Source organism: Ceratotherium simum, chromosome Y (assembly GCF_057802395.1).
Source record: "Ceratotherium simum simum isolate JZ-2026a chromosome Y, ASM5780239v1, whole genome shotgun sequence".
Taxonomy (NCBI): Eukaryota; Metazoa; Chordata; class Mammalia; order Perissodactyla; family Rhinocerotidae; genus Ceratotherium; species Ceratotherium simum.
In genome coordinates, this window is record NC_141941.1 from 1,213,726 (window position 1) to 1,227,187 (window position 13,462).

A 13,462-nucleotide genomic window follows, 5' to 3' on the forward strand; every position below is an offset into this window, starting at 1 on the left:
TGATGTCTGTGAGGTGAGGGGAGGTCCCTGAGATGAGCGGAGGTCTCTGAGGTGAGGCGAGGTCTCTGAGGTGAGCGGAGGTCTCTGAGGTGAGGCGAGGTCTCTGAGGTGAGGGAGGTCTCTGTGAGGTGAGGGGAGGTCTCTGTGAGGTGAGGGAGGTGTCTGTGAGGGGAGGGGAGATGCGTGTGAGGTGAGGGGAGGTCCCTGAGATGAGCGGAGGTCTCTGAGGTGAGGCGAGGTCTCTGAGGTGAGCGGAGGTCTCTGAGGTGAGGCGAGGTCTCTGAGGTGAGGGGAGGTCTCTGTGAGGTGAGAGGAGGTGTCTGTGAGGTGAGGGGAGGTGTCTGTGAGGTGAGGGAGGTGTCTGTGAGGTGAGGGGAGGTCTCTGTGAGGTGAGGGAGGTGTCTGTGAGGAGAGGGGAGGTCTCTGTGAGGGCAGGGAGGTCTCTGTGAGGTGAGGTGAGGTCTCTGAGGGGAGGGGAGGTCACTGAGGTGAGGCGAGGTCTCTGAGGTGAGGGGAGGTCTCTGTGAGGTGAGAGGAGGTCTCTGTGAGGTGAGGGAGGTGTCAGTGAGGGGAGGGGAGGTCTCTGTGAGGTGAGGGAGGTGTCAGTGAGGGGAGGGGAGGTCACTGAGGTGAGGCGAGGTCTCTGAGGTGAGGGGAGGTCTCTGTGAGGTGAGAGGAGGTGTCTGTGAGGTGAGGGAGGTCTCTGTGAGGTGAGGGAGGTGTCAGTGAGGGGAGGGGAGGTCACTGAGGTGAGGCGAGGTCTGTGAGGGGAGGGGGGGTCTCTGGGAGGTGAGGGAGGTCTCTGTGAGGGGAGGAGGTCTCTGTGAGGGCAGGGAGGTCTCTGTGAGGTGAGGGGAGGTCTCTGTGAGGTGAGGGGTGAGGGGAGGTCACTGAGGTGAGCGGAGGTCTCTGAGGTGAGGCGAGGTCTCTGAGGGGAGGGGAGGTCACTGAGGTGAGGCGAGGTCTCTGAGGGGAGGGGAGGTCACTGAGGTGAGGCGAGGTCTCTGAGGTGAGGCGAGGTGTCTGTGAGGTGAGAGGAGGTGTGTGTGGGGGGAGGGGAGGTCTCTGTGAGGTGAGAGGAGGTCTCTGTGAGGTGAGGGGAGGTCTCTGTGAGGTGAGGGAGGTGTCAGTGAGGGGAGGGAAGGTCTCTGTGAGGTGAGGGGAGGTCTCTGTGAGGTGAGGGAGGTGTCAGTGAGGGGAGGGGAGGTCTCTGTGAGGTGAGGGGAGGTCTCTGTGAGGTGAGGGGAGGTCACTGAGGTGAGCGGAGGTCTCTGTGAGGTGAGGGGAGGTGTCTGTGAGGGCAGGGGAGGTGTCTGGGAGGGGAGGGGAGGTCTCTGTGAGGGCAGGGAGGTGTCTGTGAGGTGAGGGGAGGTCTCTGTGAGGTGAGGGAGGTCACTGAGGTGAGCGGAGGTCTCTGAGGTGAGGCGAGGTCTCTGAGGGGAGGGGAGGTCACTGAGGTGAGGCGAGGTCTGTGAGGGGAGGGGAGGTCGCGGAGGTGAGGGAGGTCTCTGAGGTGAGGGGAGGTCTCTGTGAGGTGAGAGGAGGTGTCTGTGAGGTGAGGGGAGGTCTCTGTGAGGTGAGGGAGGTGTCTGTGAGGTGAGGGAGGTCTCTGTGAGGTGAGGGAGGTGTCTGTGAGGAGGGGAGGTCTCTGTGAGGGCAGGGAGGTCTCTGTGAGGTGAGGTGAGGTCTCTGAGGGGAGGGGAGGTCACTGAGGTGAGGCGAGGTCTCTGAGGTGAGGGGAGGTCTCTGTGAGGTGAGAGGAGGTCTCTGTGAGGTGAGGGAGGTGTCAGTGAGGGGAGGGGAGGTCTCTGTGAGGTGAGGGAGGTGTCAGTGAGGGGAGGGAGGTCACTGAGGTGAGGCGAGGTCTCTGAGGTGAGGGAGGTCTCTGTGAGGTGAGAGGAGGTGTCTGTGAGGTGAGGGAGGTCTCTGTGAGGTGAGGGAGGTGTCAGTGAGGGAGGGGAGGTCACTGAGGTGAGGCGAGGTCTCTGAGGTGAGGGAGGTCTCTGTGAGGTGAGGGAGGTCTCTGTGAGGGGAGGGAGGTCTCTGTGAGGGCAGGGAGGTCTCTGTGAGGTGAGGGAGGTCTCTGTGAGGTGAGGGGGTGAGGGGAGGTCACTGAGGGGAGCGGGGGTGTCTGAGGTGAGGCGAGGTCTCTGAGGGGAGGGGAGGTCACTGAGGTGAGGCGAGGTCTCTGAGGGGAGGGGAGGTCACTGAGGTGAGGCGAGGTCTCTGAGGTGAGGCGAGGTCTCTGTGAGGTGAGAGGAGGTGTCTGTGAGGTGAGGGGAGGTGTCTGTGAGGTGAGGGGAGGTCTCTGAGGTGAGGGGAGGTGTCTGTGAGGTGAGGGGAGGTCTCTGAGGTGAGGGGAGGTGTCTGTGAGGTGAGGGAGGTGTCTGTGAGGTGAGGGGAGGTCCCTGTGAGGTGAGAGGAGGTGTCTGAGGTGAGGGGAGGTCTCTGTGAGGTGAGGGGAGGTGTCTGTGAGGTGAGGGGAGGTCCCTGTGAGGGCAGGGGAGGTCCCTGTGAGGGGAGGGGAGGTGTCTGTGAGGTGAGGGGAGGTGTCTGTGAGGTGAGGGGAGGTCCCTGTGAGGTGAGGGGAGGTCACTGAGGTGAGCGGAGGGCTCTGAGGTGAGGCGAGGTCTCTGAGGGGAGGGGAGGTCACTGAGGTGAGGCGGGGTCTCTGGGGGGAGGGGAGGTGACGGAGGGGAGGGAGGTCTCGGAGGTGAGGGGAGGTCTCTGTGAGGTGAGGGAGGTGTCTGTGAGGTGAGGGGAGGTCCCTGTGAGGGGAGGGGAGGTCACTGAGGTGAGGGGAGGTCACTGAGGTGAGCAGAGGTCTCTGAGGTGAGGGGAGGTCTCTGTGAGGTGAGGGGAGGTCTCTCTGAGGTGAGGGGAGGTGTCAGTGAGGGAGGGAGGTCTCTGTGAGGTGAGGGAGGTGTCAGTGAGGGAGGGAGGTCACTGAGGTGAGGCGAGGTCTCTGGGGTGGGGGGAGGTCTCTGTGAGGTGAGGGGAGGTGTCTGTGAGGTGAGGGGAGGTCTCTGAGGTGAGGGGAGGTCTCTGTGAGGGAGGGGAGGTGTCTGTGAGGGAGGGGAGGTCTCTGTGAGGGCAGGGAGGTCTCTGTGAGGTGAGGGGAGGTCTCTGTGAGGTGAGGGAGGTCACTGAGGTGAGCGGAGGTCTCTGTGAGGTGAGGGAGGTGTCTGTGAGGGCAGGGAGGTCTCTGTGAGGTGAGGGGAGGTCTCTGAGGTGAGGGGAGGTCTCTGAGGTGAGGGGAGGTGTCTGTGAGGTGAGGGGAGGTCTCTGAGGTGAGGGGAGGTCTCTGAGGTGAGGGGAGGTGTCTGTGAGGTGAGGGGAGGTCTCTGAGGTGAGGGGAGGTCCCTGTGAGGTGAGGGGAGGTCACTGAGGTGAGGGGAGGTGTCAGTGAGGTGAGGGAGGTCTCTGTCAGGTGAGGCGAGGTCTCTGAGGTGAGCGGAGGTCTCTGAGGTGAGGGGAGGTCTCTGTGAGGTGGGGGGAGGTCCCTGTGAGGTGAGGGGAGGTCTCTGAGGTGAGGGGAGGTCACTGAGGTGAGGGGAGGTCACTGAGGTGAGGGGAGGTGTCAGTGAGGTGAGGGAGGTGTCTGTCAGGTGAGGCGAGGTCTCTGAGGTGAGCGGAGGTCTCTGAGGTGAGGGGAGGTCTCTGTGAGGTGCGAGGGGAGGTCACTGAGGTGAGGGGAGGTCACTGAGGTGAGCAGAGGTCTCTGTCAGGTGAGGGGAGGTCACTGAGGTGAGGGGAGGTCACTGAGGTGAGGGGAGGTGTCAGTGAGGTGAGGGAGGTCTCTGTCAGGTGAGGCGAGGTCTCTGAGGTGAGCGGAGGTCTCTGAGGTGAGGGGAGGTCTCTGTGAGGTGCGAGGGGAGGTCACTGAGGTGAGGGGAGGTCACTGAGGTGAGCAGAGGTCTCTGTCAGGTGAGGGGAGGTCACTGAGGTGAGGCGAGGTCTCTGAGGTGAGGGGAGGTGTCTGTGAGGGCAGGGGAGGTTTCTGTGAGGTGAGGGGAGGTCACTGAGGTGAGGGGAGGTGTCAGTGAGGTGAGCAGAGGTCTCTGTCAGGTGAGGGGAGGTCACTGAGGTGAGGCGAGGTCTCTGAGGTGAGGGGAGGTGTCTGTGAGGGCAGGGGAGGTTTCTGTGAGGTGAGGGGAGGTCACTGAGGTGAGGGGAGGTGTCTGAGGTGAGGGGAGGTGTCTGAGGGGAGGGGAGGTCTCTGTGAGGTGAGGGGAGGTCTCTGTGAGGTGAGGGGAGGTCCCTGTGAGGTGAGGGGAGGTCTCTGTGAGTTCAGGGAGGTCTCTGTGAAGTGAGGGAGGTCTCTGAGGTCGGGGAGGTCTCTGTGAGTTGAAGGGAGGTGTCTGTGAGGTGAGTGGAGGTCTCTGTGAGGTGAGGGGAGGTCTCTGTGAGGGCAGGGAGGTCTCTGTGAGGTGAGTGGAGGTCTCTGTGAGGTGAGGGGAGGTCTCTGAGTTCAAGGAGGTCTCTGTGAGGTGAGGGGAGGTCTCTGTGAGGTCAGGGGAGGTCTCTGTGAGGTCAGGGGAGGTCTCTGAGTTCAGGGAGGTCTCTGTGAGGTGAGGGGAGGTCTCTGTGAGGTGAGGGGAGGTCTCTGTGAGGTGAGGGGAGGTCTCTGTGAGGTGAGGGGAGGTCTCTGAGTTCAAGGAGGTCTCTGTGAGGTGAGGGGAGGTCTCTGTGAGGTCAGGGGAGGTCTCTGAGTTCAGGGAGGTCTCTCTGAGGTGAGGGGAGGTCTCTGAGTTCAGGGAGGTCTCTCTGAGGTGAGGGGAGGTCTCTGTGAGGTGAGGGGAGGTCTCTGTGAGGTGAGGGGAGGTCTTTGTGGGGTCAGGAGAGGTGTCTGTGAGGTGAGGGGAGGTTTCTGTGAGGTGAGGGGAGGTCTCTGAGTTCAAGGAGGTCTCTGTGAGGTGAGGGAGGTCTCTGAGTTCAGGGGAGGTCTCTGTGAGGTGAGGGGAGGTCTCTGTGAGGTCAGGGGAGGTCTCTGTGAGGTCAGGGGAGGTCTCTGAGTTCAGGGAGGTCTCTGTGAGGTGAGGGGAGGTCTCTGTGGGGTCAGGAGAGGTGTCTGTGAGGTGAGGGGAGGTCTCTGTGAGGTGAGGGGAGGTCTCTGAGTTCAAGGAGGTCTCTGTGAGGTGAGGGAGGTCTCTGAGTTCAGGGGAGGTGTCTGTGAGGTGAGGGGAGGTCTCTGTGTGAGGTCAGGGAGGTCTCTGAAGTTAGGGGAGGTCTCTGTGAGGTTAGCTGAGGTCTGTCTGTGTGTTCAGTGGAGGTCTCTGAGGGGAGGTGTCTGTGAGGTGAGGGCAGGTCTCTGTGAGGTCAGGGGAGGTCTCTGTGAGTTCAGGGAGGTCTCTGTGAGGTGAGGGAGGTCTCTGAGGTGAGGGGAGGTCTCTGTGAGGTGAGGGAAGGTGTCTGTGAGGTCAGAGTCGTCTCTGTGAGGTGAGGGGAGGTCTCTGAGGTTAACTGAGGTCTCTCTTTGTGGTCAGGGGAGGTCTCTGTGAGTTCAGGGAGGTCTCTGTGAGGTGAGGGGAGGTCTCTGAGGTTAACTGAGGTCTCTCTTTGTGGTCAGGGGAGGTCTCTGTGAGTTCAGGGAGGGCTCTGTGAAGTGAGGGAGGTCTCTGAGGTCGGGGAGGTCTCTGTGAGTTGAAGGGAGGTGTCTGTGAGGTGAGTGGATGTCTCTGTGAGGTCAGGGGAGGTCTCTGAGTTCAGGGAGGTCTCTGTGAGGTGAGGGGAGGTCTCTGTGAGTTGAAGGGAGGTGTCTGTGAGGTGAGGGGAGGTCTCTGTGAGGTCAGGGGAGGTCTCTGAGTTCAGGGAGGTCTCTGTGAGGTGAGGGGAGGTCTCTGTGGGGTCAGGAGAGGTGTCTGTGAGGTGAGGGGAGGTCTCTCTGAGGTGAGGGGAGGTCTCTGAGTTCAAGGAGGTCTCTGTGAGGTGAGGGAGGTCTCTGAGTTCAGGGGAGGTCTCTGTGAGGTCAGGGGAGGTCTCTGAGTTCACAGCTCCTGAGTTCCTCTCTGGACCTGAGTGACACAGTGTTCCAGGCAGATGGCTGTACAATGGGAAGAATCATGGTGTGTTGAATGATCGGGAAGAAGTCTGTGTGGCTGGGAGGCGCAGCAGGGAAAGGTGCAGCCTGAAGAGCACAGGAGAGGGAGGCAGGGCCCGGGTCCTGTAGATCAGACTTCACCTCCAAGCTGCCATGAAGAGGCAGGAGGGCTTTAAGCTGGGGCCCATGTGATACAATTGTGCACGGAGAGCAGGGAGGGAGGGGCCTTGTAGCCGGCTACAGGGGTGCACCTGGGACATCTGGTGGCCTGGGCTGGGGGTCAGGGGAGAGAGGAGGCGGCGGCGATACTGGGCTGCGTGTGGCCTTGTGGGTGCACTGGATGTGTGTATGGGGCAGTTCTAGGAAAGCTGGAGAGCGCCAGTGCTGGACCCAGAGAATGGGGTGTCCTGGAGGAGATTCAGGAATCTGAATTTGAAACACGCCCTCCATCCATCTTCCTGTACGTGTAACCTCCAGAACCACTGAGCCACAAGACGGAAGGTGGAGTGGTACCGGCGCTGGGCTGTTCTGAACACCCTTTCTGATCGTCTGCCTGCTGGGTCTGCCAGTCACTGCAAGAGCGGTGGTGTTGACGTCTCCAACCATCACAGTGGCTGTATCTCTTTCTCCTTGCCGTCCTATCAGTTTCTGCCTTTCGTGTTTTGTCGCCGTGTTATTAGTTGCATGCAACTTAAGGATTGTCACATCTTCTTGGAAAACTGACTCCTTGGCTGTTCGCGATGCCCTTCTTTACCCTTTGAGGCACGAGTGTGCTTTCTCTTCAGGCCAGGCCCTGCAGCGGAGAGGGATAAAGGACCGTGGTACTCTGTTGTGACATAGTGGTTACTTTTAGGGGCACCGAAACAACACAATTAAGAGTGTGGATTCGGGAGCGGAGAGCCTGGTTTTGGACCGTTTCCCCAAACAGCGCCTCCTGTGGGGTGGGAGGGGGAAGACACTGATCAGAGAGGGGATCAGGTAAGGAACACCCAGGCTGCCTCCGTGGGACCACGGTCGTTCAGGCTCATCTTCTCAGGCTTGAGACCCTGGACGGGATGTTCCAGGTTCCCCTTACTTTTGTCTGTTTTCTAAATATCCTCTGGTTTTGTCTAGGGCTAATTAGCGATCAATAATGGCTAATTCGTGAGGATGGGGATTAATTGAGACACGTTTGTTAGCGATGAGCTTTTATCTTTACGAACGAACCAACGTTTTTCTATTCGTTCTGGGGCCTGTGAATGAAGAACACGTTTCTTGATAAACGAAGGGTCTGGACGCGTGTCAAGTTGCTGATGCGCTGTGTCTTCAGCTGGGACCTTGGCGTCCCTATGCCTCTTTGCCCAGAAACTCTCCCCATATTGAGTGTGACCTGTGTCACTGTCATCTTTCAGCTGTTGGCTGCAAACTCTTCTAGGCTTGAGGTCCCAGCGGGGACTGGCTGGGACAGCCCTTCCTTAGGCCTTGCTCTGAGGGATGTTCTGTAGACCCGAGGGCTCGGGGGTCCCCAGGCTCTGCTCCTCTGGAACCTAAAAATCTGCCTTCCAGGAGCGTTTGGAAAATGACAAAACCCAAGGAATTTTCCTGGAGGGCTCATGGGAGAAAGGGGATTGGTGTTGGAGTCAGGAAATCGACTCCCCTCTTTCCGCCTCCATTTTTGCTCCTGCAAACCCTGAATCTTGTCTGTGGAGTGGACGACCCCATGGCCTGCCCTGCCCTGTACTTTCCCTCGTCCCGCACCGCCCAGCTCAGCACAGAAGGAGGGGAACAACCACAGCCTCACCCCTCTGACCTACGCCGTCGTCTTGCCGGATTCCCGGGTTCCTTCTCTGTCCTCGCCCTGCCGTCTCCCACCCCGGGGGCACTCACTCTGGGGGCTTATGCCAGCTCACGGGGTCCTTGGCATGCTGACTGTTTTAAGGGGATCGGGTCCGTTTCTAAGTCCTTGGCTTCCGTATAGACTGGTTCTTAGAGCTGTTCTGCCTGGGAAGGTGCTTCCAGCTGCTTCCTCCTCCTCCCCTCTCCTGCTTACAAGGAGTCTCCATTTCTCTCCTCCTTCCTCTTTCTTTGGCTCTGCTCCCTGAGATGGCCAAGCCTCTGGAGTGCCAGGGTCACCCAGAAAGCTGGGTCTAGGAGTGACATGGGGACAGCAGCTGTTCCTGTTGGCAGTGTTCTCCCCTTGGCTTTCAACAGAACGGAGAGAGGACCCTGCGGAGTTGTCTGCCACCAAAGCGAGAAGATGCTGTGGGGTCCAAGCGTCTCTTTCTACCTGTCTTCATGTGAACGTGGTTTTCCAGACAAAGGCGGGAACACGGTTCCTGCTGAACCATAATGAGAGAAAGCCCCTCCATCCCGTTCAGAGATGCATTTCTGACAGAGCTTCACTTAATAACATAACATTTGCAATCTGTTTTAACGTATACACTCGTAACTAATAGTTGAATTTTTTTGAACACCCATAAAACCTGTTGACAGTAAAAAAAATTAATATACAATTTCAGTTTCTATCAGTTTCTATATTTACAATTTTTTCCAGTTTTATTGAGATATAACTGACATATTGTATTAGTTTCACGTGTACAGCATCCTGAGTCGATACATGTATCTATTGCAAAACGGATCACAACCAGTCAAGTTAACATCATCACCTCAATTTATACATTTTTATTTCAGAGGTGTGATGGGGTGGTCAGGTATTTGTAAGCACAGAAATACAGCTCGGAATCCTGGAGGGGAAGGGAGTTGAAATCGGACACAAGTAGAGAAAGAAACAATATAACATCAGCCGCTGTCGATTTGTGCATTTTTTTAAATGGATGAATAGGGTTATTAAATTGCTATGATTTTAGATTCTATTGGACACATTCTCAAGAAAGCAGCAAACTTTTTACAGAAATGTCTAGTATATGCTGAGAATTCATGGCTTGGATTTTTTGAGAAATTCTAGATGGTATAAAACACGCATGGGGGTCTCTGGAGGACGCGTGGACGGTGGTCTGGTTTCAGACCCTCAGGTGTTCCAGAATCAGCTGGGGGTGAGATTAAACGTGGATCAGACAGGGCAGGTCTAGGGGCGGATGGAGCATCGCTAACAGGTGGTTGCCAGGCGATGCTGATGCTGCTGTCGGGGGCGGGGGGATGCTGTGTGCTCCAGGTGTGCAGCATCCTTCCCAGCCCCTCCCGCCTGCCGCGCCGCCCCCCACCCTCGGCTCTCTCTGCTCCTCATGTGGCTGGGAAAGTAAAAGCGATCCCAGGAGAGCCCCCCACCCCACTGCCCCTGTGCAGACGGGGTGCCTGAGGTCCAGCCTCCTCCTCCAGGCAGCCCTTCCTGGATGCTGCACGCAGCCCCTCTCCCCCAGGGACGCCAGCCTGCAGGACCCCATCTTTGCAGCAGGCCCTTCCTGTCAGCCTGCAGTCCCGAGCAGTGTAGACGGCTCCCGCACCCCCTTCAGCTCCAGTCCCGTCTCTGCTCCTGTTCCTAAAGCGCCTCCACCGAGGCCTCCTTACTGCTCTCCCAATCAGGTGTGGCCCCCCGAGCTCCTGTCACCCCACCGCTCCCTCAGAACGGCTTCTGCCCAGGTGCTGTAGACTGCACGTCTGTGCCCCCCAACGCTCATACGTGGAATCCTGACGCCATGGGGCGGTGTTAGGACGGGGGGCCTTTGGGAGGGGATCAGGTCTCGTGAATGGAATCAGTGCCCCTATAACAGACCCCGGAGAGCTCCGTCGCCCCTTCCGCCGCGTGAGGACACAGCAAGAAGACGGCGTCTATGAACCAGGAAGAGCTCTCTCCAGACCCCGGATCTGCCAGCACCTTGATCTCGGACGTCCAGCCTCCAGAACTGGGAGAAATCAATGTCTGTTGTTTGTAAGCCCCCAGTCTGTGGCGTTCTGTGATGGTGGCCCAAGCTGAGAGACCAGGGGATCATCAAGTACTTCTGGACTTACCTGTCTCCAGTTACGTTCCCTCTTGCTCGAGGACGAAGAGAATTAAAGTCAAAAGAAAAGAGTTGCTAGATCTGGCGATTTGGCACACACGCCCGCTAGAATGGCCGTAATAGGAATAAGAGGAAAATAACCAGTGTTGGCGAGGATGTGGAGACGTTGGAGCCTTGTGCACTGTTGTGGGGGTGTAACGTGTCACAGCCACTGTGGAAGACAGTCCGGAGGTTCCTCAAAAAGTGCAACATAGAATGACCGTGTGACCCAGCAATTCCACTCCTGGGTACGTACCCAAAAGAGTTGAAAACAGGTGTCCAGGGAAACAGTTGTACACGCATGTTCATAGCAGCGTTATTCACAATAGTCATAACGGTGGAAACAACCCAAATGCCCATCAATGGAAGAGGGGATAAATAGAATGGGGTCCATCCGTGCAGTGGATTATTACTCAGCCATGAAGAGGAGTGAAGCACTGACCTTGAACACACGATGCTTGGTGAGAGAAACAAACACGACAGGCCACATAGGGTGTGATTCCGTTTATGTGAAATGTCCAGAACAGGGAAATCCATACAGACAAAGTAGATGAGTGTTTGCCGGGGGCTGGGGCAGGGGGATGGGGAGGGACTGCTCACGGGGATGGGTCTCCTTCTGGGGTGATGAGAATGTTCCGGAACCAGATGGAGGTGGTGGTTGCGCAATGTTGTGAATGTGCTACATGCCACTGATTTCTTCTCTCTAAAATGGAGAAAATGGTAAGTTTTATGTTGCGTGTGTTTTAGCCCACACAATGAAACCCTCGGTGGGTTGCATTCTGGCTTTTTGTCTAATTTCCTCCTTCCTGGGTCCTCGAGGTTACAGATTGAATGCCCTGGATGCCTTGGTCTCTGAGCAGGTGTAGGGGCCTCGTTTGGTTCAGGGACTGGAGGATGAGAGAGCTCCCGAGGCGTCCGCCCAGCCCAGCCCTTCTCTGGGAGCTAGGGAGGAGCTGGGGGTGACCGGGGCCCCTGCCCACCGTGTGTCACCCTCCGTGGCTCCGGTGCGTATGGCTCCGGCCAGGTGGGGCTTGCTCGTGTCTCCCTTCACTCTCCTCTTGCATCTCCGGCTCACCTGTCATCCATATGCGGGCTCAGGGCTTCCTCACCCTCAGACTCTACCCAGTGCAAGACGCAACCCGTCAGGCGGCGACCTCTGACAAAGGGTGGACGCCGCCATTCACCGTAAGAAAGCCGTGTCACTTTCCCAGGGCGGCCGTAATAAGAGACCACACGCTGGGGGCTTAATCCCCAGGAATTCCTCCTCCCCCAGTCCTGGAGACCAGACGTCTGAGATGAAGGGGTCGCAGGGCCGCGCTCCCTCGGGAGCCTCCAGGGGAGGGTCCTTCCTGCCTCTTCCAGCGTCTGGGGCTCCAGGCGTCCCCGGGCTGGTGGTCGCCTCCCTCCTTCTCTGCCTCCGTCTCCACGTGGCTTCTCCTCTGTGTCTGTGTCTCCTCTTCTGTCTCTGATGAGGACACTGTCATTGGATTTAGGGCCACCCTCGTCCAGGACGACCTCATCTCCCTCCTTCACTCAATTACATCTGGATAGACCGTTTCCAAATAAGATCCCGTTCCCAGGTTCCAGGGATGTTCATTCCTTACCAGTAGACCAGTGATTGTCCGTCCCATTCAAACTTTAGCCACTCCGGGAGTGTTGGGCAAATCCTGAAGCCCACCTGCCCTAGTTGGGGGGCTCGGGCCAGCCCAGGTGTGGGTGTTCGGACGCCGTCTTCCAGGGTGGTGTCCATGTGCAGTCAAGTTTGAGGATTCTGCCAGGTCAGGGTGACCTTGTCCCCTCTGTTCCCTCGAATCCCACTGTGGGGATGAAATGGAGAAACGTGGCAGCCGTGAGGGCAACTCGCATAAACTAGATGTCTTCATGGTCAACCTATGAACGCATCAAACTCATCAAATTCACCCCAACGTTCCTACCACCTTTTCACAAGAAGTGCAGTTGATTCAGAGATGAACCCTGGGGATATCTGGCCATGAACTGCCCTTGACATTCCTCAGGCAGCTGGGAGAAGTTGGGGTCTCTGTCCCCAATGTGTGTCTCAGGTTTTGGGGGTGTGGGGACCCCAGGAAACAGAACAGGTGGTCCGGCTGCAGACAGCGTCAGGCTGTGCATTTCGGTGCAGCCCGAGGTGTGGGCATCGGAGGTTCCTTTCGTTTCGTTGTTCCTGTTTCCATACATGCTTTTTTCTTTAAAAACAGCCTGACTGGGGGAGGCAATGCATGACTGAGGGCAGGGGTTTGAGGGTAAATCTCTGTTTTCCTTTTAAATTTTGCTGTGAACCTAAAAGTGTTCTAAAAAAATAAAGTCATAGAAAAACAGCCTTATTGAGATGTTATCCACAGACCGTAACATCTACACATTGAAAGGGTACAAATTCAGCATTTTTAGGATATTCACAGAGCTGTGCAACCAACTATGTGCAACATTCTAATTTGGGAATATTTTTGCTTCTCCCAAAAGAAACCCATTGGCTAGGTTCATTTTTAAGGAAGCTTTGTCCACATCAACTCTTTTCCACTGTAAACCCGGCTGATGAGAATTCTCTTCTGTCGGGACGGCATCTTACTTTTTCTGGCCAGAAATGCGAACCGTTTAGAGGTCGGCTGAGCAACATCGATCCTGTTCCAAGGAATAGCCCTGCACGGCCGGACAGCTTGTGATTCTCGCCTGCTCTGAGTTTAAATTCTTTTTTTTACTCGTTTTCAAAACTCTGCCTGTGAAAGGGTGAGTCTGAGGTCCGTGCCTTGAATTTCCTCTGATCTGTACCCGCTGTGTCCCAGCCCTTCTCGACACTCAATCTCATTACTAAAGTAATCGCCTTAACTGAAAATCCGGGGGATCCCACTCGCTGGGGATTTGCCCACCCTGAGAAAGGCAGCTTGCTGTATAATCAAGCAAATGCCATCGACGGCCAGCGGCTCTGTCCTCCTGTAGGCCAGTCCCAAGATCTCTCATCGCCCCCACCTTCAGGTCACGTCCCTGGTCGTCTGCGAGCACATCCCTCTGGGTATATTGTGTTCCACGTCGCCCACCCAGCCACCAAGAGAACACGACGTGTCACCCAGGGGGCGTTGGGTTGACCTGTCAGAATCCAACCTAGACCGTCCCGCCCCGTTGGCCACACCACTGGCAAATCCTCTTCCCCCACTGACTTGGTCCCCAAGGATCTGGCTCTCGCCCCACCAGCCCTAGCACTTGGGCTGCCATCTTGGGGGTCCCCAGTGCCCCTCAGTGCTAGACCGTTGCCTGTTTCTGCTGGACGTCCGCAGGGTGGACGGGCTGCTCCCCGGGAAGCTCATTCTGTCTCCACTCGGCTCATGGAGCTCTCTCCATGGAGCCTCCAGGGATCTGCATCTCTCTCTCGCAAATCGTGGCATCTGGGAGGACGAGGTTCCACCCACCCTCCCACAGAATCACTGGGGTTAATAAA